Source organism: Rhinoderma darwinii, chromosome 1, assembly GCF_050947455.1.
Source record: "Rhinoderma darwinii isolate aRhiDar2 chromosome 1, aRhiDar2.hap1, whole genome shotgun sequence".
Taxonomy (NCBI): domain Eukaryota; kingdom Metazoa; phylum Chordata; class Amphibia; order Anura; family Rhinodermatidae; genus Rhinoderma; species Rhinoderma darwinii.
The window spans coordinates 262,269,034-262,292,912 of NC_134687.1; the positions used below are offsets into that span (position 1 = coordinate 262,269,034).

General features: G+C 45.2%; 1 protein-coding gene across 3 annotated transcripts in view; it reads left to right on the top strand.

Moving 5' to 3' along the window:
* SEMA6B (semaphorin 6B) overlaps positions 1 to 23,879 on the top strand; it is a 467,458-nt gene that overhangs the window by 185,664 nt on the left and 257,915 nt on the right. The gene's annotated exons all lie outside the window — the stretch shown is intronic.

Below are 23,879 nucleotides of genomic sequence, written 5' to 3' on the forward strand. Positions count from 1 at the left end.
CCATTTTTTGACGGCCAGGTTTCCCGGGCCGTCAAAAAAACGGTCGTGTGAATAGCCCCTTAGGCCTTGTTCACACAGTTTTTTGCAGGTAGAAAAATCTGCCTCAAAAGGCCTTCAGGCTTTCTCTGCCTCCCATTGAAGTCAATGGGAGGTCACAGACGGAAAAGCCCGAAGAAAGGGCATGTCGCTTCTTTTTCCGGGAATAAAAAACTATTTTGCCGCCTCTTGAAATCAATAGGAGGCGATTTTGGCCGTTTTTTGCCGCAGTTTCCAACACGGTTTCCGCTGCAAAAAATGTGGCAAAATACTCTGTGTGAACACAAGAAACATTCTCGTGCGGATCTGCTACACGCTTGTGGCACATCTGCGTCACAAATCAGGGAAAGCCTGCGATTTTTGCTGTTGAAAAACACATTGAACTTTAATGGCAACGTAAGAACGGAGCATTAGTGCTCCTTACATCCTCACAAGTGCTTCCCCCTCCCTTAAGGCTCCATTCATATCGCGTTATTGCCCTAAGTTTATCGTGTAGTCAGGAAATCTCCTAACGTACACTATAAACAACGTAGACGATAATTCAGAGGGCTCCATTATGTCCTTTTAGCCTCCATCGGGCTCGTAGACGTGGGTATACCTTATTTTTGAAGGATGGAATAGCGTAGTAGACTTTGTTACTCCATCCTGAGAGATTCCACAAAAAAACGTATACCGCTCCCAACATTAGTATGTGGAGAGTGATGTCAGGAGCTTCCCAATGCCAGAATCCCCAGACAGATCATCACAAATGCTCTACTCGTGGACTTTATCCCTGAGAAAGCCCCTTTCATCACTGTCCATATATGTAAAGTGATGTCAGGGGATTCTCCAGGGCCGGAATCCCTGGCCAGAGCGTTGCCGACTCTCCGGCCGTGTACTCAGGCTTTGCAAAGCTTCTGACATCACTTTATGTATATAGACATCAAGAACAGCACCATAGTCCCTTGGCAAAGCGCTAGTAGAAGGCTCTAGCCCTGTTCATGGACAGTGACTTCAGGAGTTTCCCCTGGGCCATTCCCAGGGCGACGTATCCCATTGTATGCCATACAATCGGATAAGTTTTGGCTAAATAGATCAAAATCCAGGGCATTAACCGGTCACTGCCTGCTCCATGGTTTCCTTCACTGTAATTGACATCAGCACCAAAATCAGTTAATGTGTATAACATACAAACGGTAATGGAAGGGGGGGGGGGGGGCAGACATTTTAGCTGTATGGGGATACATTGAAGGACCCCACGGCTGTCTGACCAGATTTCCTGTTAGGCCATACTTAGGTATGCCCTAACAACTGCTTGTGTACTATCAGTACACAGGCTAATGTACTGGCATATAGATACATGCCAGTAAATTTAAAGTTTAAAAAATAGAAAAATAAAATTATAAAAATTATAGTAATGTTAAATAGAAAAGTCTGTAAAAAAAAATACACACAAGGCAAATTTTTTACAATAAACATTAAAATAAAAGTCTCAATACATAAAATAATATACACATACTTGGTATCGTCGTGACCGTAATACCCTGCACAACAAATTTATAGTGTCATTTATGATGTGTACACTGAAAAAAAAAAAATTGTCGTAAGTATAAGTCATGGAAAGCCAGTGCTTCCCGGAAAATGTCATATACGTACGACAAATGGATGGCACAGAAGCTGAGTCGGTGCCATCATCCCCGGATGTATGCTGTATCTTACAGCTGACACCCTGCTGTAATGGCAGGGACCAAAGTTAGCTTCGATCCCCGCCATTAACCCCTTAAATGCAGCGGTCAAATGCGATCGCTGCAATTAAGGTGTTTGTAGCTCATCGGCACCCCAGCAATTAAATCGCTTGGGTGTCGATGGCTGCAATGGCAACCGGAGGCCTAATAGTGGCCTCCCGGTCTGCCTAGTACGGAAAATTTCCAGCCACCGCCGGCGTCATCAGCGGTGGATGTCAGTTGTATGTTACAGCTGACATCCACCTGTAACAGCAGGAACCGGAGTTAGATCCCTGCCATTAACCCCTTAGATGCAGCAATCAAAAGCGATCGCTGCATCTTTGTGGTTGTCAGCAGATCGGCAGCTCTGCCCAGCAATCGCAAGGTTGGCGACTGCTACTATGGCAACAGGGGACCTAACAATGCCCTCCTGCTCTGCCATTATGGAAGTCGATTAGGCCCTGCCCGGAGGCGAAGCCTAATCGGCTTGCTGTCAGTGAATGCATTAGAAATAAAAATCAGACAGTTTAACTTTCAAGTCCCCTAGTGGGACTTAAGAAAAGTGTAAAGAAAAGTGTAAAAAATTTTAAAAAAAATGTGTAAAAAATATAATAAAAGTTTCAAGTAATACAATAAAACACAATCGCCCTTTTTTCCTTATCAAGTCCTTCATTACTGAAAATATAAATAAACCATACATATTTGGTATCGCTGCAACCGTAACGGCCTAATCTATAAAAATATTATGTTAATGTTATTATGTTTATGAACGGCGTAAAAAAACAAACGTAAAAAACAATGCCAGAATTTCAGTTTTTTGGTCACCTTGCCCTACAAATATTGAAATAAAACGTGATCAAAAAGTCGCATGTATCCAAAAATGGTACCTATAAAAACTGTAGCTCGTCTCGCAAAATGAAGCCCTCAAACAGCTCCGTCGACGAAAAAATTAAAAAGTTATGGTTCTCAAAACATGGTGACAGATAAAATACATTCTTTTTACAAATGTAATTTTTTATTGTGCAATAAGCTGTAAAACATAAAAAAGTGCTATAAATTAGGTATCACCGGAATCGTACTGACTCGCAGAATAAAGTTAACATGTAATTTATAACGCATGGTGAACGCTGTATTACAAAAACGAAAAAAAACTATGCCTCCCAAAAAATAGGATAAAAAGTGGTCAAAAAGTCGTATGTACCCCAAAATGGTACCAATAATAACTACATCTCATCCCGCAAAAAATCAGCCCTCATACCACTACGTCTATGGAAAAATAAAATTAGGTAAGGCTCCAATAAGTCAGGAAATAAAAATATGCATTTGTGCAGGCCCGAGGGGAACCTTTCTTCTGTTTCAAGAGGCGATTTATCGGGGCCCTAAAATTAGAGAACCAGGAAGGGGAGGGCCCAAACATATCTGCTGGAAGCAATGGTGCCCGTATTATACCGGGACAACACTTCCCAGCAAAATTCCCCAAACAGCAAAGGTGCAGAGTCTGGACCAAAATGAGGATAAGAAAGGACATTTATCAGTGCGACACTGGCCTGTGCAGAAAGAATTGCTTCACAGCATAACACACATTTATGGATTATTTTTTTTTTTTTTTTTACCCCATTATTATACCACCTGACTATGCCCCTGATGTACTCTGCCCAGCTTACATGTACCCCCACATTATAAACTGAAATACCAGTAAAACTCCAAACAAAACTACTACCACGCAAAATCTACGCTTCAAAAGCCAAATGGCTCTCCCTCCCTTCTGAGCCTTACAGTGTGCCCAAACAGCAGTTTACTTCCACATATATGGCACCGCCATACCCGGGAGAACCCTTTTAACAATTTTTGGGGTGTGTCTCCAGTGGCATAAGCTGGGCATGACATATTTGCCACTGATTTGCCATATCTGGGGAGAAATTGAAATTTTACTTTGCACCATCCGCAGCGCATTTATTTATGGAAAAGACCTGTGGGGTAAAAATGCTCACTACACACCTTAATAAATGCCTTGAGGGGTCTAGTTTCCAAAATCGGGTCACATCTCAGGGGTTTCTTTTATTATTTGACATCAGAGTCCTGCGATTGTGAACCAATACTTTGTAAATCGCCAAATTAGGCCTCACTTTCGCATGGTACTCTTTCACAAAGATGAGTGCCCCATGTAGGGTGATTCTAAAACCGGGAAACACAGTAGTTTCCACTGTACTGGTATCTTATGGGCTTTGCAAAAGCGACATGGTGTCAAGAAACCAATCCAGCAAAATCTGTGCTCCAAAAGGCAAATGGTGCTCCTTCTCTTCTGATCCTTGCCGTGTGCCCCGGCAGCAGTTTATGAACCACATATGGGGTATTTCCATACTCCAGAGAAGTTGCTTTCCAAATGTTGTGGTTCTTTTTTTCCTTTATTTGTTGAGAAAATGAAACATTTTGGGCTAAAGCTACGTCTTATTGAAGAAAAAGTATTGTTTTTATTTTCACTGCCCAATTCTAATAAAATCTTTGATACCCCTGTGGGGTTAAAATACTCACTACACCCTAGATGAATTCCTCAAGGGGTGTAGTTTCCAAAATGGAGTAACATTTTGGGCGTTTTCACTGTTTTGGTCCCTCAGGGGCTTTTCAAATGTGACATTGCCTCCGCAAACGATTCCTGCTAAATTTGAGCTCCAAACGCTGCTCTTTCCCTTCTAAGCTCCGCCGTGTGTCCAAACAACCATTTATGATCACTTGTGGGGTATTGTTTTACTCGGGAGAAATTGCTTTACAAATCTTGTGGTACTTTTTCTTCTTTAGTCCTTGTGGAAATGAGAAAAATTTTGCTAAACCTACATTTTCATTGAAAGAATGTAGATTTTCATTTTCACAGCCTACTTCCAATAATTTTTGCAATAAACCTGTAGGGTCAAAACGCTCACTATACTTAACTTGAGGGGTGTAGTTTCCATAATGGGGTCACTTTTGGGGGATTTCCACTGTTTTGGCACCGCAAGAGCCCTTCAAACCTGACATGGTGCCTAAAATATATTCTAATAAAAAGGAGGCCTAAAATCCACTAGGTACTCCTTTGATTCTGAGGCTTGTGCTTCAGTCCAGTAGCACACTAGGGCCACAAGTGGGATATTTCCTAAAACTACAGAACCTTGGCAATAAATATTGAGTTGCGTTTCTCTGGTAAAACTTTGTGTTACAACAAAAATGGATTAACCCCTTCCCGCTCCTTGACGTACTATTACGTCATGGCAGCTCTATCGTTCGCGCTCCATGCCGTAATAGTACGTCTTGCAGTTAGAACAGCGGTGCGCGCGCCCGGCGCGTTCATGCGCTGTGATAGCTGCTGTTTCTGACAGCAGGCTATCACGGCATAATGGGACGGGACCATTTACTATGGTCCCGCCTCGCCGATCGCCGCTATTGGCTAGTCAGTGAGTAACTAGCCAATAGCAGCGATCGGTCTCATTCAGCACAGCAGTGCTCGAGCCCGGCGTTCCTGAGCTGTGATAGCTGCTGTTTCTGACAGCATGCTATCACAGCATAATGGGCCGGGACCATTTACTATGGTCCCGCCTCGCCGATCGCCGCTATTGGCTAGTCAGTGAGTAACTAGCCAATAGCAGCGATCATTCTCGTCACTTCCTCTCTCTGACCTCACATCCTGCTGCAACCGCCCTGAACGCCCTGTTGGAGTTAGCGAGGCGTTGAGATCGGTTGTGAGCAGAGAGTCAGAGAGAAAAGAAGTGAAAAAAAGTGAAAAAAAGTTTCTAAAACAACGTTTTTTTTGCTTCCCACCACCCCATCCACTACCCACTCCTGTTCCCTTCCTCTTTGAGTTCTACCCACGTTTTTTGGTCAGTGATCTCCTATCACTGACCACTTTTCAGTCTTCAGGACCACATTTCTTGGTCCCTGGGGATTTTTTTTTCATTTTTTTCTATATAAAACATAAAACAAAAAAAAAAATATAAAAAGAAAAAAAAGAAACAAAAAAAAATAGTTAGTTTAGCCAATTTTGAAAATTTAACTGGTTAGTTTAGTATTAGCCCCTTCCCGCTCCTTGACGTACTATTACGTCATGGCAGCTCTATCGTTCGCGCTCCATGCCGTAATAGTACGTCTTGCAGTTAGAACAGCGGTGCGCGCGCCCGGCGCGTTCATGCGCTGTGATAGCTGCTGTTTCTGACAGCAGGCTATCACGGCATAATGGGACGGGACCATTTACTATGGTCCCGCCTCGCCGATCGCCGCTATTGGCTAGTCAGTGAGTAACTAGCCAATAGCAGCGATCGGTCTCATTCAGCACAGCAGTGCTCGAGCCCGGCGTTCCTGAGCTGTGATAGCTGCTGTTTCTGACAGCATGCTATCACAGCATAATGGGCCGGGACCATTTACTATGGTCCCGCCTCGCCGATCGCCGCTATTGGCTAGTCAGTGAGTAACTAGCCAATAGCAGCGATCATTCTCGTCACTTCCTCTCTCTGACCTCACATCCTGCTGCAACCGCCCTGAACGCCCTGTTGGAGTTAGCGAGGCGTTGAGATCGGTTGTGAGCAGAGAGTCAGAGAGAAAAGAAGTGAAAAAAAGTGAAAAAAAGTTTCTAAAACAACGTTTTTTTTGCTTCCCACCACCCCATCCACTACCCACTCCTGTTCCCTTCCTCTTTGAGTTCTACCCACGTTTTTTGGTCAGTGATCTCCTATCACTGACCACTTTTCAGTCTTCAGGACCACATTTCTTGGTCCCTGGGGATTTTTTTTTCATTTTTTTCTATATAAAACATAAAACAAAAAAAAAAATATAAAAAGAAAAAAAAGAAACAAAAAAAAATAGTTAGTTTAGCCAATTTTGAAAATTTAACTGGTTAGTTTAGTATTAGGGTTAGTTAGTGTCAGGGAACCGTCAAAAAGCGTAGTTAGGTATAGTGTCAGGGAATTTAGCGTCAGGAATCGGTCACCGTAGATAGGCTTAGCGTTAGGGATCCATCACCGTAGTTAGGTTTAGCGTCAGGGAAGCTCGGAATAATTAGATAGGTTTAGTGTCAGGCACCCGTCACCGTAGTTAGGTTTAGTGTCAGGGAAGCTTGAAATAATCTAGATAGGTTTAGTGTCAGGGAATCGTCGCCGTAGTTAGGTTTAGCGTTAGGGAAGTCCACATAAAATTTAGTTAGGTTTAGTGTTAGGAACCCTCGCCCTAGTTAGCTTTAGTGTCAGGGAAGTCCACTTGCTCTCTAAAAACAAAACACACATTTGTGCTAGTTGTGCTATCCTATTGCTCCCAGTTAGGGATTTATTTTTTTGCAGTATATAAATTTTGTCTTCGCACAACAAGCATGTCCCAACGGACATTTACTGCTGAAGAGGCGTATGCATTTCTGGCCTCCGACACAGACTCGTCGGATGGCGATACACTATTTTATTTGTCTACCTCCTCATCCAGCGATGAAGAGGAGGGACCCCCTAGGAGACGCCCCAGGACCACCACCATAGTAGAAATCCCTGAGAGAAGTGACCCCACAACAAGTGATACCCCTGAGCGAAGTGACCCCATTTGGACGCCCACACCAGACCATTATGAACCCCAAATCCCTGAGTACACGGGCAGCCCAGGCATCAAATTTAACACGGCAGGGTTCAGTGAGATGGACTTTTTCAGGTTCTTCTTCACTGATAACTTTATAGAGCTAATGGTCACCCAGACTAATTTATATGCCCAACAGTATATCACCAAGAACCCCAACTCATTTTATGCCCAATCCCAGAGGTGGACTCCTGTAAACGCAGCAGAGTTGGGCAAGTTCTGGGGACTGCTCTTGAACATGGGGCTTCTAAAAAAGCCATCCATTAGGACCTACTGGAGCACGGACATCCTATACCACACCCCGATGTACCGTATGGCCATGTCCAGGATGCGTTATGAGGCAATACTTCGCTTCCTACATTATGCCGATAATGAGCAGTGCCCACCCCGAGATGACCCCAGTTTTGACCGTTTATATAAACTGAGACCCCTATTAGACCATTTCAGTGCCCGGTTTGCCCAAGCATACACCCCCGAGAAGTGTATTTCCATTGATGAGTCCCTGGTACATTTTAAAGGGAGGCTTCAATTCCGCCAATACCTGCCAAGTAAGAGGGCAAGGTATGGCGTGAAGTTGTATAAGCTGTGCGAGAGTGCATCAGGGTATACATATAAATTCAGGATATATGAAGGGAAGGACAGCAGTATTCAGCCCCCAGAATGCCCCCCCTTACTGGGAATTAACGCAAAAATTGTGTGGGATTTGGTGCACCCACTGCTGGACCAGGGTTACCACCTCTACCTGGATAATTTTTATACCAGCGTCCCGCTCTTCAAGTGCCTCGCTTCCAGAAGGACTGCGGCATGCGGCACTGCTAGAAAAAATCTTAGAGGCCTCCCTAAAACACTGCTTGGGCAAACACTCAGAAGGGGTGAGAGCAGGGCACATTCTAGTAGCAACATATTGTGTGTCAAGTACAAGGACAAGAGAGATGTCCTTGTATTGACAACAATACATGGCCACACCAGTACCCATGTACCTGTACGAGGTACCAGTACAGAGACCCCCAAACCAGATTGCATCCTGGACTACAATAGGTACATGGGAGGGGTGGACTTGTCAGATCAAGTCCTGAAGCCCTACAGCGCTACGCGGAAATCGAGGGTGTGGTATAAGAAGCTGGCCGTGCACATCATACAGATGGCATTGTACAATGCGTACGTGCTACGTCGATGTGCAGGCCAGAGGGGAACTTTCCTGGAATTTCAAGAGGTGGTTATAAAGAACCTAATTTTTGGCGACCAGGAAGGAGGGGCACCCAGTACTTCTGGAAGCGAGGCCACACGCATCGTACCAGGGCAACACTTTCCAGGAGAAGTTCCCCAAACTGGCAAGAAGGGAAAAAGTCAAAAGAGGTGCAAAGTGTGCTATAAGAGGGGGATAAGGAAGGACACAACATACCAATGCGACACGTGTCCCGAAAAACCAGGGCTCTGTATGAAAGATTGTTTTAAAATTTACCATACATCCCTTGATTTTTAATTTACCCTGATGCACTCCGCACAGCTTATCCCCCTCATCTTTCCCTTTTGAGCCCTGCCATGTGCCCAAGCAGCAAATAACAGCCACATGTAGGGTATTGCCGTACCCGGGAGAACCCACATTACAATTTATGGGGTGTATGTCTCCGGTGGCACATGCTGGGCACAATATATCGGACACTGAAATGGCATATATGTATAGGAAATTGCAAATCTCACTTTGCACCATCTACTGCGCATTACCTTTTACACAATAACTGTTGGGTCAAAATGCTCACTACACTCTAGATGAATGTCTTAAGGGGTGTAGTTTTTAAAATGGGTTCACTTCTCGGGGGTTTCAACTGTACTGGTACCTCAGGGGTTCTGCCTACATGACTTAGCACCAGAAAAGCTCCAGTAGGCTAAATGGTGGTCCTTCCCTTCTGAGCCCTGTCGTGTGCCCAGGCAGCTAATAACAGCCACATGTAGGGTATTGCCGTACCCGGGAGAACCCACATTACAATTTATGGGGTGTATGTCTCCAGTGGCACATGCTGGGCACAATATATCAGACACTGAAATGGCATATATGCATAGGAAATTGCAAATCTCACTTTGCACCATCTGCTGCGCATTACCTTTTACACAATAACTGTGGGGTCAAAATGCTCACTACACCACTAGATGAATGTCTTAAGGGGTGTAGTTTTTAAAATGGGGTCACTTCTCGGGGGTTTCAACTGTACTGGTACCTCAGGGGTTCTGCCTACATGACTTAGCACCAGAAAAGCTCCAGTAGGCTAAATGGTGGTCCTTCCCTTCTGAGCCCTGTCGTGTGCCCAGGCAGCTAATAACAGCCACATGTAGGGTATTGCCGTACCCGGGAGAACCCACATTACAATTTATGGGGTGTATGTCTCCAGTGGCACATGCTGGGCACAATATATCAGACACTGAAATGGCATATATGCATAGGAAATTGCAAATCTCACTTTGCACCATCTGCTGCGCATTACCTTTTACACAATAACTGTGGGGTCAAAATGCTCACTACACCACTAGATGAATGTCTTAAGGGGTGTAGTTTTTAAAATGGGGTCACTTCTCGGGGGTTTCAACTGTACTGGTACCTCAGGGGTTCTGCCTACATGACTTAGCACCAGAAAAGCTCCAGTAGGCTAAATGGTGGTCCTTCCCTTCTGAGCCCTGTCGTGTGCCCAGGCAGCTAATAACAGCCACATGTAGGGTATTGCCGTACCCGGGAGAACCCACATTACAATTTATGGGGTGTATGTCTCCAGTGGCACATGCTGGGCACAATATATCAGACACTGAAATGGCATATATGCATAGGAAATTGCAAATCTCACTTTGCACCATCTGCTGCGCATTACCTTTTACACAATAACTGTGGGGTCAAAATGCTCACTACACCACTAGATGAATGTCTTAAGGGGTGTAGTTTTTAAAATGGGGTCACTTCTCGGGGGTTTCAACTGTACTGGTACCTCAGGGGTTCTGCCTACATGACTTAGCACCAGAAAAGCTCCAGTAGGCTAAATGGTGGTCCTTCCCTTCTGAGCCCTGTCGTGTGCCCAGGCAGCTAATAACAGCCACATGTAGGGTATTGCCGTATCCGGGAGAACCCACATTACAATTTATGGGGTGTATGTCTCCAGTGGCACATGCTGGGCACAATATATCAGACACTGAAATGGCATATATGCATAGGAAATTGCAAATCTCACTTTGCACCATCTGCTGCGCATTACCTTTTACACAATAACTGTGGGGTCAAAATGCTCACTACACCACTAGATGAATGTCTTAAGGGGTGTAGTTTTTAAAATGGGGTCACTTCTCGGGGGTTTCAACTGTACTGGTACCTCAGGGGTTCTGCCTACATGACTTAGCACCAGAAAAGCTCCAGTAGGCTAAATGGTGGTCCTTCCCTTCTGAGCCCTGTCGTGTGCCCAGGCAGCTAATAACAGCCACATGTAGGGTATTGCCGTACCCGGGAGAACCCACATTACAATTTATGGGGTGTATGTCTCCAGTGGCACATGCTGGGCACAATATATCAGACACTGAAATGGCATATATGCATAGGAAATTGCAAATCTCACTTTGCACCATCTGCTGCGCATTACCTTTTACACAATAACTGTGGGGTCAAAATGCTCACTACACCACTAGATGAATGTCTTAAGGGGTGTAGTTTTTAAAATGGGGTCACTTCTCGGGGGTTTCAACTGTACTGGTACCTCAGGGGTTCTGCCTACATGACTTAGCACCAGAAAAGCTCCAGTAGGCTAAATGGTGGTCCTTCCCTTCTGAGCCCTGTCGTGTGCCCAGGCAGCTAATAACAGCCACATGTAGGGTATTGCCGTACCCGGGAGAACCCACATTACAATTTATGGGGTGTATGTCTCCAGTGGCACATGCTGGGCACAATATATCAGACACTGAAATGGCATATATGCATAGGAAATTGCAAATCTCACTTTGCACCATCTGCTGCGCATTACCTTTTACACAATAACTGTGGGGTCAAAATGCTCACTACACCACTAGATGAATGTCTTAAGGGGTGTAGTTTTTAAAATGGGGTCACTTCTCGGGGGTTTCAACTGTACTGGTACCTCAGGGGTTCTGCCTACATGACTTAGCACCAGAAAAGCTCCAGTAGGCTAAATGGTGGTCCTTCCCTTCTGAGCCCTGTCGTGTGCCCAGTCAGCTAATAACAGCCACATGTAGGGTATTGCCGTACCCGGGAGAACCCACATTACAATTTATGGGGTGTATGTCTCCAGTGGCACATGCTGGGCACAATATATCAGACACTGAAATGGCATATATGCATAGGAAATTGCAAATCTCACTTTGCACCATCTGCTGCGCATTACCTTTTACACAATAACTGTGGGGTCAAAATGCTCACTACACCACTAGATGAATGTCTTAAGGGGTGTAGTTTTTAAAATGGGGTCACTTCTCGGGGGTTTCAACTGTACTGGTACCTCAGGGGTTCTGCCTACATGACTTAGCACCAGAAAAGCTCCAGTAGGCTAAATGGTGGTCCTTCCCTTCTGAGCCCTGTCGTGTGCCCAGGCAGCTAATAACAGCCACATGTAGGGTATTGCCGTACCCGGGAGAACCCACATTACAATTTATGGGGTGTATGTCTCCAGTGGCACATGCTGGGCACAATATATCAGACACTGAAATGGCATATATGCATAGGAAATTGCAAATCTCACTTTGCACCATCTGCTGCGCATTACCTTTTACACAATAACTGTGGGGTCAAAATGCTCACTACACCACTAGATGAATGTCTTAAGGGGTGTAGTTTTTAAAATGGGGTCACTTCTCGGGGGTTTCAACTGTACTGGTACCTCAGGGGTTCTGCCTACATGACTTAGCACCAGAAAAGCTCCAGTAGGCTAAATGGTGGTCCTTCCCTTCTGAGCCCTGTCGTGTGCCCAGGCAGCTAATAACAGCCACATGTAGGGTATTGCCGTACCCGGGAGAACCCACATTACAATTTATGGGGTGTATGTCTCCAGTGGCACATGCTGGGCACAATATATCAGACACTGAAATGGCATATATGCATAGGAAATTGCAAATCTCACTTTGCACCATCTGCTGCGCATTACCTTTTACACAATAACTGTGGGGTCAAAATGCTCACTACACCACTAGATGAATGTCTTAAGGGGTGTAGTTTTTAAAATGGGGTCACTTCTCGGGGGTTTCAACTGTACTGGTACCTCAGGGGTTCTGCCTACATGACTTAGCACCAGAAAAGCTCCAGTAGGCTAAATGGTGGTCCTTCCCTTCTGAGCCCTGTCGTGTGCCCAGTCAGCTAATAACAGCCACATGTAGGGTATTGCCGTACCCGGGAGAACCCACATTACAATTTATGGGGTGTATGTCTCCAGTGGCACATGCTGGGCACAATATATCAGACACTGAAATGGCATATATGCATAGGAAATTGCAAATCTCACTTTGCACCATCTGCTGCGCATTACCTTTTACACAATAACTGTGGGGTCAAAATGCTCACTACACCACTAGATGAATGTCTTAAGGGGTGTAGTTTTTAAAATGGGGTCACTTCTCGGGGGTTTCAACTGTACTGGTACCTCAGGGGTTCTGCCTACATGACTTAGCACCAGAAAAGCTCCAGTAGGCTAAATGGTGGTCCTTCCCTTCTGAGCCCTGTCGTGTGCCCAGGCAGCTAATAACAGCCACATGTAGGGTATTGCCGTACCCGGGAGAACCCACATTACAATTTATGGGGTGTATGTCTCCAGTGGCACATGCTGGGCACAATATATCAGACACTGAAATGGCATATATGCATAGGAAATTGCAAATCTCACTTTGCACCATCTGCTGCGCATTACCTTTTACACAATAACTGTGGGGTCAAAATGCTCACTACACCACTAGATGAATGTCTTAAGGGGTGTAGTTTTTAAAATGGGGTCACTTCTCGGGGGTTTCAACTGTACTGGTACCTCAGGGGTTCTGCCTACATGACTTAGCACCAGAAAAGCTCCAGTAGGCTAAATGGTGGTCCTTCCCTTCTGAGCCCTGTCGTGTGCCCAGGCAGCTAATAACAGCCACATGTAGGGTATTGCCGTACCCGGGAGAACCCACATTACAATTTATGGGGTGTATGTCTCCAGTGGCACATGCTGGGCACAATATATCAGACACTGAAATGGCATATATGCATAGGAAATTGCAAATCTCACTTTGCACCATCTGCTGCGCATTACCTTTTACACAATAACTGTGGGGTCAAAATGCTCACTACACCACTAGATGAATGTCTTAAGGGGTGTAGTTTTTAAAATGGGGTCACTTCTCGGGGGTTTCAACTGTACTGGTACCTCAGGGGTTCTGCCTACATGACTTAGCACCAGAAAAGCTCCAGTAGGCTAAATGGTGGTCCTTCCCTTCTGAGCCCTGTCGTGTGCCCAGGCAGCTAATAACAGCCACATGTAGGGTATTGCCGTACCCGGGAGAACCCACATTACAATTTATGGGGTGTATGTCTCCAGTGGCACATGCTGGGCACAATATATCAGACACTGAAATGGCATATATGCATAGGAAATTGCAAATCTCACTTTGCACCATCTGCTGCGCATTACCTTTTACACAATAACTGTGGGGTCAAAATGCTCACTACACCACTAGATGAATGTCTTAAGGGGTGTAGTTTTTAAAATGGGGTCACTTCTCGGGGGTTTCAACTGTACTGGTACCTCAGGGGTTCTGCCTACATGACTTAGCACCAGAAAAGCTCCAGTAGGCTAAATGGTGGTCCTTCCCTTCTGAGCCCTGTCGTGTGCCCAGGCAGCTAATAACAGCCACATGTAGGGTATTGCCGTACCCGGGAGAACCCACATTACAATTTATGGGGTGTATGTCTCCAGTGGCACATGCTGGGCACAATATATCAGACACTGAAATGGCATATATGCATAGGAAATTGCAAATCTCACTTTGCACCATCTGCTGCGCATTACCTTTTACACAATAACTGTGGGGTCAAAATGCTCACTACACCACTAGATGAATGTCTTAAGGGGTGTAGTTTTTAAAATGGGGTCACTTCTCGGGGGTTTCAACTGTACTGGTACCTCAGGGGTTCTGCCTACATGACTTAGCACCAGAAAAGCTCCAGTAGGCTAAATGGTGGTCCTTCCCTTCTGAGCCCTGTCGTGTGCCCAGTCAGCTAATAACAGCCACATGTAGGGTATTGCCGTACCCGGGAGAACCCACATTACAATTTATGGGGTGTATGTCTCCAGTGGCACATGCTGGGCACAATATATCAGACACTGAAATGGCATATATGCATAGGAAATTGCAAATCTCACTTTGCACCATCTGCTGCGCATTACCTTTTACACAATAACTGTGGGGTCAAAATGCTCACTACACCACTAGATGAATGTCTTAAGGGGTGTAGTTTTTAAAATGGGGTCACTTCTCGGGGGTTTTAACTGTACTGGTACCTCAGGGGCTTCTGCCTACATGACTTAGCACAAGAAAAGCTCCAGTAGGCCAAATGGTGGTCCTTTCCTTCTGAGTCCTGCCATGGGCCCAAACATCAGTTTATCACCACAAATGGGGTATTGCCGCACTCAGGACAAATTGGGCAACAAAATGGGGTGTTTTATTCCTTGTGAAAATAAGAAATTTTGAACAAAAATTACATCTTAATGGAAAAAAATATCATTTTTTTAATTCACAGCCCAATTCAAATAGGTGCTGTGAAAAAACGGTGTGGTCAAAATGATAACAACAACCATAAATGAATTCCTTGAGGGGTCTAGTTTCCAAAATGGGGTCACTTCTGGTGGGTTTCCATTGCTTTCATACCTCTGGGGCTCTGCAAATGCGACATGGAACCCGAAAACCAATCCAGCAAAATCTGGACTCCAACAAACACATAGCGCTCCTTTCCTTCTGAGTCCTCCCATGGGCCCAAACGGCAGTTTATCACCACAAATGGGGTATTGCCGCACTAAGGACAAATTGGGCAACAAAATGGGGTGTTTTATTCCTTGTGAAAATAAGAAATTTTGAACAAAAATTACATCTTAATGGAAAAAATATCATTTTTTTAATTTCACAGCCCAATTCAAATAGGTGCTGTGAAAAAACGGTGTGGTCAAAATGATAACAACAACCATAAATGAATTCCTTGAGGGGTCTAGTTTCCAAAATGGGGTCACTTCTGGTGGGTTTCCATTGCTTTCATACCTCAACACCTCTTCAAACCTGGCATGCTGCCTAAAATATATTCTAATAAAAAAGAGGCCTCAAAATGCACTAGGTGCTCCTTTGTTTCTGAGGCTTGTGTTTTATTCCACGAGCGCACTAGAGCCACATGTGGGACATTTCTAAAAACTGCAGAATCTGGACAATACATATTTAGTAGTATTTCTCTGGTAAAATCTTCTGTGTTACAGAAAAAAATGGAATAATATTGAAATTCAGCAAGAAAAATGAAATTTGCAAATTTCACCTCCACATTGCTTTAATTCCTGTGAAATGCCTGAAGGGTTAAAAAACTTTCTAAATGCTGTTTTGAATACTTTGAGGGGTCTAGTTTTTAAAATGGGGTGTTTTATGGGGGTTTCTAATACATAGGCCCCTCAAAGCCACTTCAGAACTCAAGAGGTACCTTAAAAAAAAGGCTTTTGAAATTTTCTTAAAAATATGAGAAATTGCTGTTTATGTTCTAAGCCTTGTAACGTCCAAGAAAAATAAAAGAATGTTAAAAAAACGATGCCAATCTAAAGTAGACATATGGGAAATGTGAACTAGTAACTATTTTGGGTGGTATAACCGTCTGTTTTACAAGCAGATGCATTTAAATTCTGAAAAATGCAATTTTTTCAAAATTTTCTCTAAATTTTGCAATTTTTCACCAATAAACACTGAATATATCGACCAAATTTTACCACGAACATGAAGCCCAAAGTGTCACGAGAAAACAATCTCAGAATCGCTTGGATAGGTTTAAGCATTCCGACGTTATTACCACATAAAGTGAAATATGTCAGATTTGAAAAATGGGCTCTGAGCCTTAAGGCCCAAACTAGGCTGCGTCCTTAAGGGGTTAAAAATGAATTTCTGCAAAAAAATAAATAAAAGTGAAATTTGTAAATTTAACCTCTGCTTTGGTTTAATTCCTGTGAAAAGTTTAAAGGGTTGAGAATACTCTGAGGGGTGAAGTTTTTAAAATGGGGTGACTTATTGGGGGTTTCTAATATATAAGGCCCTAAAAGCCACTTCACAACTGAACTCGTCCCTGAAAAAATAGCCTTTCGAAATTTTCTTGAAATTGTGAGAAATTGCTGCTAAAGTTCTAAGCCTTGTAACGTCCTACAAAAATCAAAGGATGTTCAAAAAACGTTGCAAATCTAAAGTAGACATATGGGGGATGTTAATTAGCAACAATTTTGTGTGGTATAACTGCCTAACTTACAAGCAGGTACATTTAAATTTAGAAAAATGCAAACTTTTGCATTTTTTTCACAAAATTTGGGTTCTTTTCACAATTAAATACTAAATGTACTGAGAAAATTTTAACAGTAACATAAAGTCCAATATGTGACGAGAAAACATTCTCAGAATCGCTTGGATAGGTAAAAGCATTCTGAAGGTATTACCACATAAAGTGAAACATGTCAGATTTGAAAAATTAGGCTCTGTCAGGAAGGTCAAAAGTGGCCAAAGCGGGAAGGGGTTAATGTGAGGCACATGGTGTTATGAATTTTAAACCTTCATGTGCCTCACATTACTAGTAATTACCCCCATTATGGACCTCACACATTAACCCAATGTTGCCCGTTATGACTGGAGTTAATTACTATTAATGAGAGGCTCAAAATTCATAACACCATGTGCCTCACATCAGAAAATATTTAATTTTTGGCAAAGTATCGTTTTTGTATCGAGAATCGCAATACTACACAAAGTATCAGTATCGAAGTCCAAATTCTGGTATTGTGACAACCCTAGTGTCCACTATTACGAAAACATTGAACAAGAATGGTGTTCATGGACGAAAACCATGAAAGAAACGGCTGCTGTCCAAAAAAGTCATGGTCTCAAGAACCTCAAAACCTAAAAACCTAATCCCAACTTTCAAGCATGGTTGAGGGAGCATTATGGTTTGGGCCTGGTCACGTTGCAATTATTGAGGGAACATAAAATTCAAGGGTGTATCAAAACATTTTACAAGAGAAAGTAAGGGCAGCAGTCCGTAACCTCAAGCTGAAGAGATGTGGAGTGATGCAACAAGACGACCCAAAGCACACAAGTAAATCAACTAAAGAATGTTTTTGTTTTGTTTTTTTAAATTTGTTTTTATTATTTTTCCCTATAAAACAACAAAATAACAACATAAAGTCATCTCAGGCGACTTAGTGCATTTGAAAAGCAAATACTGACTTGCAAGTCAGGCAGATAGGTACATTCAAATAATACAGTCTCTGCCTATATACAGAACGAGAGTTTATACATGTCATTACCACTGTCTCCGTTGTGTTTATCTCGTCTCAGCAAGGGATAAATCGTGCACTCTAGCCTCCTTCTCGGCCACACAACGGTGGGCCATATTGCTTGGACACATAACCAAACATAAAAACCAAAATACTATCAGAAAATAAAACCTTCATTGCCCGCCGCCTCTCTTGTATACCACGTGTCATCCCCCCAGTCCTCCTTTCAGAAGTCTGTAACATCCATTCCCTGTCCCCAGCTGTCTACACTCCCCCCTTCTACACCCTATCCCAGGCATGAATGGAAGTCCTACAGCAGAGTGTCCCCAGCCAGCCTCCTCCTCTGATACCATGTAGTGGGTTGGAAGCAGGTATGTATTTTAACTTTTACTCGTTGGGGTAGTAGAGAAATGAAGCCCTCCCAGATCTGAAAGAAAGTCTTAACCCTTTTCTCCTTCTGGTGTGAAGCCTCCACCCAATCCATCTTCATGATAAAGGATAATTTTTCCAGGAAAACCTGAAGGTGCGGGGCCTGGGTGTGGTTCCACACCTGCAGTATCACCTTCCTGCCTGCTGCTGCCAATAAATGTAGGATGCGAAGTTCATTTCGGGTATGATCCTGTGTGCCTGTTTCCACATACCCCAGAATTGCCCATTGGGAGGTCAAAGCGAACTGACCCATCATGTTAGTCTTTGCGAAGTCTCCAACCCTCTCCCAGAACTCCCTAATGCGAGGGCACGCCCATAAGCAATGGTATAAGTTTGCCTCCGTCTCACACACTTAAAACAGTCCGAGGTATCATACAGTCCCATCCTGTGGCCCCTTTGAGGTGTAATATATGCTCGATGAGCCACCTTGAGCCACATCTCCACATATCTTGCTGAGGGCAAGAGTTTGTGCGCAAAAATTGTGGCCTGGAGTATGACTGAAGGGGTTAAAGTCGCATCATCTACCTCCCATTTCGCTAGGCCTAAGCCAGGAGTACTATAGTCTATGGAGGGATGAAGAAATTCGGATAATCTAGATATTCGCGCGAGATGTGTTCCTGGCTCTAGTATCAATGATTTAAAAAGGGAAGTCCATTCATCGGGCGAAATGTGACTCAGCACCACCTGCGTATAACTCTGGGCCTGTAAATAGTTAAAGAAGGGGAGAGAGATGTGTGGATATTTAATTTGTAAGTCCTGTAGGGAGAGCATTGTGTTAAGCGTGGGATGCAAAAGGGCCCCCAAGGAGTTAATACCATTATCATGCCAGGAGGTAAAAACATGATGTGAGGCACCCTGCTGGAATCGCAGGTTCCTGACCAGGGTCAGTGCTGGAGAAAATTGGGTATCTAGGTGCAGCATATGGTGGATCTTATGCCAGGTCCTCCAAATTGTAATTATGAGCGGGTTGACCCTAGAGTCAGTAGGCAACATGTCATATGGGAGATGTAGAAGGTTTATAAGGGAAATCCCCGGGGTGAAGGACTGATCCACCTGGGGGGTGGTATAGTATGAGGTGCCTTGTGCCCAGTCCGATATAACCCTGGCTAATGCCGCTAAGTTATAAATCCTAATATTCTGGAAGTTCAAACATGAAATGGGATCCTCAGCCGACCCCCCGCCCAGATAAATCCCCTGTAGAGTTTATTTATGAGCTTTTCATCCTTCGGTCTCAAATACACAGGCAGGGATTGGAATAGATAAAGAAGTTTAGGGAATTCCACCATTTTCAGTAGATTTGCCCTGCCCATGAATGAGAGAGAGAGAAGTGTTGCCACGATTTCAATGTGTATTCCAAGGCTACAAGATATTTAGAAATATTGCAATTATAAAGGGCAGAAGGCACTCTAGTAATCTCAATCCCCAGGTATTTTATCGAGGAAAGGCACCATTTCAGGGAGTACTGCGATGACCATAGGGGCGTGCAAGGGCCTTTTAGAATTAGGACTTTAGAATTTTATCCACGTTCAGGGTGTAGCCAGAAAGTTTCCCCAGCGTTTGTAGCTCCTCCAGGGCCAGGGACAAAGTGTGCCTGGGATCCTTGGGTACAAGAAGAAGATCATCCGCATATGCCATCATCTTCAATTCGTAACTCCCCAGATGTATACCCCTGAACGTGGATGATGAGGAAATGTGGTATAATAGGGGGTCTAATGACATGTTGAATAGGATGGGGGAGAGGGGGCAGCCCTGTTTCGTGCCTCTGAATAAATCTATAGTCTGAGAGAGGTGTCCGTTAATAAATAGATTCGTAGTGGCCTGCATCTGTAAGGAGTGCAGATACGTCAGAAAGGTCTGACCAAAATTCCTACCACGCATCGTCTCGTTTAAAAAGGGCCAAAAGACCTTATCAAAAGCTTTTTCAGCATCTAGACTGAGCAGCATGGTTGGAAGTTGGCCATCCTCCTGGGCCCGCACCGTTGCAGCAATTACCGCCCGAATGCTTTTAGAGGAGTATCTGCCAGAGATGAACCCCATCTGGGAAGGGTGGGCGATTGCGGGAAGGAATGTCTGGATACGATTCGCTAAGATTTTGGACAGGAGTTTGTAGTCCTGATTGAGCAGGGAGATGGATCTGTAGGACTGGGGTAAGACTGGGTCCTTATTCGGTTTAGGGATAATTATGGTTCGAGAGTCAAAAAACGAGTCTACTACCAAGTTGTTACGATAAATGTCGTTGAGTAAGCGAGTAAGATGTGGGACTATGTCTGGGGATAGCATCTTGTAGTACTCTATCGGAAAACCGTCGGGCCCTGGGGATTTGTGGTTATGTGAAGAGGAGATGGCTAGGCAGACTTCCTCTTCCGAGATGTCCGCCTCTAAAAGCATGTTTTGTTCCTCCGAGACGCTAGGCATGGAAAGAGTTTCCAAAAAGGCCTTCACTTTTGACATATCAGTGGGAGCTGCCCTGTAGTGAAGGCCTTTTTGGAAACTCTTTACTCCGCAAATACTGCTTCAATTTTCTCTGTTTCCGAGTGTAATGCCCCTGAGCGTGTGTCCCTTGCCAAAAGCACACGGCCCATATTACGGGGCAGCCCCTCTAAGGTCAGGGACACAAGAGCGTGATCTGATATCGCGATGGGTCGAATATCAGTCCGTGTCACTCTTGAGAACAAGTCTGTAGTGAGCATTATGTAATCAATTCTAGAAAAAGAGTCGTGTACTGCAGAGTAAAAAGTATAGTCTCCCACTTGCGGATTATGGAGTATCCAGGGGTCACATAAAGAGAGATGTTCCATGAAGAAGGCCATTTGCGAATTAGGAGGGGAGTCAGCATGGTCCACACCCGATCTGTCTAGGGGAGGGTAAGAAGCTAAATTATAGTCTCCAGCCACAATCAGATCCGAGCATTCCCTTTGCAACAAGAATTCCAGTAGCTTAGGATAAAAACCGTCAGACGTCAGGTTGGGGGCGTAGATGTTAAGGAGAGAGTAAGATTTGTCAGCTACAGTAAGTCGGATGTACACAAAACGGCCATCAGGGTCAGAGTATCTATCCTGGATGGAGTATGGCAGGCCTTTTCTGAAATATACAGCGACCCCACGTGTCTTGATGGAGACCACTGGCACATCTAACCAGGAGGCCCGGATAGGAACATAGTGGTCCGTTCTCCAGTGAGTTTCCTGCAAAAAGATGATATCTGCGCGTTGACGCTTTATATGTGCGAGCACTTTGCGTCATTTTTCAGGGGTATTCAGACCTGCCACATTCCATGACACCATGTGTAGGGTAGGGGGTGTATGGGACTCATGTGATGTGCTTATTAGGGTACTCATCCTGTGTCTAGACGTATGACTTCTGTCAGTATGATCCAAACGCTATCACGACGCCACTTCCCGTCCCAGCGAGCGCGAAGTGTAGTCAGCATACAAGAATGGGGGGACCATTTCCGGTCACAAGAGGCTACAGGTAACCTAAGAGAGAGAGGCAGCAAGCGTAAAAACCTAAACCAAAAACAAAATAACTTCATCACACAAGTAAATGCATTACATTGAGTAAGATGGCTGCTATAAACACTCCACCATCTACAGGCGGAAAAACACATATAGCTTCCATAGAGCAAACCAAGGATCTCACGACCCATTTAACCAACAAGAAGCCAATAGGCCAGAAAATGAACAGTCTCCGCCACAGTATAATGAATGTATATCAGTCCACCACCGCTGGAGGATATCTTCTGGCAGCTTCCTCTGGGGAGTCGTACAGTCGGGCCCGGCCATTCTCCACCACACGTAATTTTGCCGCACAGTGCAGCTGAAAGCGGATATTGTTGTCATGGAGATGTTTACAGATTGGTGTGAAAGCTTTACGCTTCTGGGACACTTGAATGGAGAAGTCCTGAAACAGTAGGATTTTGTGGCCATGAACCCGAAGTTCCGGGGCCTGTCTGTACGCCCTGAGGATCCGTTCTTTAACAGTCCAGTTATGGTAGCGGGCTATGACAGCCCTCGGCCTGCCCCCTCCACCCTGGTCTCTCCTCTGCCCCAGGCGGTGGGCCCGCTCAATGGACAGGGGATCTTCCAGCGTTTGAACACTAAGAGCCCTGGGAAGATCAGTAGACAAATACTTAGCAAGGGTTTCCGCTGTAACAACCTCCGGGATGCCGACGAATCGCAGATTATTGCGTCTTTCTCGATTTTCCAAATCATCCAATTTTTCTTGCAGTGTGTGAATAAGGGCATCTTGATGGGTGGTTAGACCCTCCAGACGAGTCACCTCCGTTTCACAGGACATGGTTCTGGTCTCCAAGTCCCCCAGCTTCTGGGAATTTGCGGTCACCTGAGCCAACACCGTGTTAATAGAGGATTGTAAAAGGTCCAATCTTTTGTCAAAGATAGGGATGATAAGGCGGGATACTTCTTTTGCCACTTCAGCGGCCTGGGTGTGCATTAGCGATGCTTGGGAGGACGGACTCGGAGGCCCTGAGAGATTTGGCGGTGTTATGTCTCCAGACACTGAGCCGCCTGAAGGCGCCTCATGGTATGACTGTGCGGCCGCCACGGCCGGACCCTTTGATGAGCCCTTTCTGTTTTTCCGCTGTGTAGACTGCATAGTGGAGGTTGTCGAGGCAGAAGGCAGCGCCGTCGAGGAGGATCGGGTGGCTCTAGCTTGCCCAGATTTATGTAAGTACTTGTCCATCCAGCAGACGGTAAGGGCCAGACAGGCCGAGAGCTTTTATCTTTGGGATAAGTGCACTGTGGGGGAGGGCCGCTCAATTCACATATGCAACGGCATAGAGATCATCAAAAGCAGGAGGGGGTCGCTCAAAAGACCAAACATACGTCCCAGGAGGGATTTTCCACGGTTATTCCCACCTCCCTTCGCAGGTCTCACCCCAGGATGTCTAGGCAGTAAGTGAGGTAGTAGCGATGCAGGCAGAAAGATGTAAATTAAGCGTCCATGCAGGGTTGCAGAGTATAGTTTGACACACAAGATTTGTCCCCTCCTAGTGGGGAGTGGATGCAGAAATGTAGAGCACAGTCTTATCGTTATATGGGGGGTTATGGGGTCCTCAGTAGCCTGCAGGGTGTATTAATTATTTGGCAGGGTCTCCTAGCAAGGGGATAGGGAGATATGCGCCTCCCCCCGTTTCACTTATCTGTGCCGGTCCGGATCGGCTTGCTCGCTGACTCCCCTCTCTCCTCTGTGCGTCCTCTCCGGTGCGGTTACTGTCGGCAGCGTCCTCCCAGCTAAGCCCTGCTGTGGACCGGGAAGCAGCCGCTCTGGTCCGATGGCCGCCCGTGTTCCTCTCTCTGATCCCCCACCTGCAGGGGGAGCGCCACGTGGTCCGCTCTCCAAGATGGCAGGCTCCAGCCTCACCACCGCGCGCGGCGTCTCTGTGCCCGCTCTCCGGGCCGACTTCCAGTGCCCCTGTGTCGCTCCCGCGACTCAGCAGACCGGGCTCCTCTGCTCCTGCCCGAAATCCGCCCTGTGCAGCTCCGGTATCCCGTCAGCCGGGCCGTGTTCGTGTCAGCCTGCGGGAGCTCAGCTAAAATGTGGCCATCCTAGATGTCCCGCCCATGGGAAGTCTATTTAACTAAAGAATGTTTGAAAAAGAAGATTAGTGTTT